Genomic DNA, 2,933 nt, shown 5'->3' on the forward strand with positions numbered 1-2,933 from the left:
TGAATGCCACGACTAGAAAAGTTCTCCAAGAAGTCCTAACGGGCCTTCTCATCAATCAGAAGAAGAAGATGCCTCGGAACGAAGATGGTTCCGGGATGGAATAGTTTTGTGTTTGGGTGCCATGTGCAGACTATCTGTGAGAGAGAGAGAGAGAGAGAGAGAGACACACACATGCAGAAAAGTACCAAACAAAATCAATACCAAAAGAAGAAAAAGAATGGTACGTATGCATGAAAAACGCATGAACATGTGACATGCAACAATAAAAACATTATGAGCTCAGCCTAATCCAAATCTACCAGCACATACGATTTCAACATATAAAACACACATCTAAAATGCATGAAACAGTGTGAAAATGCAAATGTGATGCAATGCATGAGCATACATGATCATTTAAACAAAACTCAACCCAAAAACTTCACAAAAACCTCATCAATTTTGAAAAACCACAAAAACTTTTCAAAAACCCCAAAACCTTGGTCTAAATGAATGAAATGCATGATAAAAGAGAGAAAAGAGATCATACTAGATGAAGAACACAAGCTTTGGGCCAAAGATCAAGTTGGGAAGGTGAAAAGGTTAAGTGAGAAGTGTTTGGGAGAGAGAAAAGAGTGTTTCTGTCGAGAGAAATTAAAGAGAAATGAGAGAAAAATCGCACAGAAACTATATGTAGAAAACATGAATCTCGATGGATCGAGAGCTATTAAGAGTTGTCAAGCACTAATCCTTGACAGATTTATCTATCGAGGAGCTATCATCGACAAAAAAAATCTCAATGGATCGAACAACTATCGAGCATCTATTGAGCAGATAGAAAGTTTCTCGATGGATCGAGAATCTGTCGAGAAGCTATCGAGACAAATTCAAGAAAGCTTCAATGGATCGAGATTGCATTAACTTCTGTAGAGAAAGGAAGATCAAAGATTTCGATGGATAGCTAGCTGTCTAGAAGTTGTCAAGATGTGCAAAAATAGATTTACAAAGAAGAGAAAAACATAGAAATGAATGCTATCAAGCATGCTATTCAACCAAATATCCAAACAATATTTTAAGCTCTCAAAAACATCTCTCAACATGAAAAATGTCAAGCATTTAGATCCAAAAACCACACACACAAACTAAACAACAAGGGCCACTTAAGGTAGCAACAAGGGCCTTACTTTTCCCAATGGTCTTGAGATACGCTAGGCACTCTTGTTTCATGTGTCCAAAACTTTGACATCCGAAGCACTTCGGCTCGGAGGGAACAGTATACTGACTGCCATCCCTAGCATCCCTCTTCCCTTTATCTTGGCTCTTGTACTATGAAGAAATGGATTGTTCTCGGTCCTTGTCAAATCCTTTCGCATTGGCATTCTTCATGAACTTTTTGAACTACCTTGTGATATAGGATTTCATTTTAGAATCTTCATCATTCGAAGACTCATCTATATCATTGCTTTTGGCCTTCAACGCCATGCTCTTACCCTTACTTGATTTCCTAATCTTGGTCAAACCCAATTCATAGGCTTGCAAGTTGCCAACCAACTTTGTCAAGGGAATTTTGTCAATGTCTTGATTTTTCAATGGCGATGATCTTGACATGAAATCTTTTAGGTAGACATCTAAGCATCTTTCTAACAATCATGAGTTCGGGAATGGTTTTCCTAAGATTAAATGCAGAGTTCACTATGTCATTGAGCTTGGCATAGAACTCATTGAACGACTCATCCTCCTCGATCTTAATCTCTTCAAAGCTAGTGGTAAGCCTCTGAAGCTTTGAATCCTTGACAACCTTGGGTCCTTCATAGGTTTTCTGGAGGATAATACATGCTTCTTTCGTAGTTTTAGTGGAGGATATCTTCTTGAACTACTCATTTGTGACTGCACTGAATAAAGTATTCAATGTCCTGCTGTTGAAGTTAGCCGCCTTGATTTTTGCATCATCCCAATCAGTAGGCGCTTCCTTTGGCTTGATCCAGCCTAGCTCCACCATGGTTTTAAAAACCAGTACAGTGAAAAAACAGAAAAAAGGACTGATTATCGGTTTTCTGGTCGGACCGAGGTCTAACTGATGGTCAAATCGGTGATGTCATAAATAATTTAATTAATATTATAAAATTAATAATTATAAAAATAAATAAATAATTTTATACCTGGTCATTTTAACTAAAAAAATTAAATAATAGTAAACATTAAACTTTAGCTTACCAACTTTTAGACACCACTTAACACAATTCAACCAAAAAAAAAAACATATACAAGCACCCACAACCCGCTATTAAATATTTTAGTAATTTTTTAACCTTTCAAATAACAAAAAGTAAGTGCACCAATGGGTAGTAATATCATTGTCCACTTGATATTTTTGTTCCCTCTACACATTCTACATGTTAATACTTAATATCCCAACTACCACAGTACCACCCATTTTGAAATCTACACAACCATTGCCACTCGTTTGATTCTAGTTTCAATAATACGTTTTTACATTTTCCCATCTCACTTTTTACTTTTCAATGTTTTCATATCTCTCTCTTCAATACTCTCTCTCTCTCTCTCTCTCTCTCTCTCTCTCGTGAATATGAGCATCTACAAGAGGCAAGAGCAGCAAAAAAAGCCTCAACTGAAGTAGCAAATCATTGAAAATTTGCTTATCTTTGTGCTTCTTTGGTTCTTCCTCAAATATAGTAAATCTGATTTTTTTTTTCTTTAGAGCAAATGGTAAGTAAAGTAAATTTGATGTTTTTGGGTCACTGTGGGTGTCTTAGGCTTTACCACTTCATACTTGAGAGAGCATTTTCAAAATCAAAACCTCTCTTCTTAAATATGAAACAAGATCTCTCTCTCTCTCTCTCTCTTTTTGGGTTGAAAAACACAACAGCTGAAGTATTTATGAAGAAGTTCTATAACCGGTTTAACCGCACTGGTTTCTGGTTATGCCGATTGAA

Source organism: Quercus suber, unplaced genomic scaffold (assembly GCF_002906115.3).
Source record: "Quercus suber isolate HL8 unplaced genomic scaffold, Cork oak 2.0 scaffold_649, whole genome shotgun sequence".
NCBI classification, from domain to species: Eukaryota; Viridiplantae; Streptophyta; class Magnoliopsida; order Fagales; family Fagaceae; genus Quercus; species Quercus suber.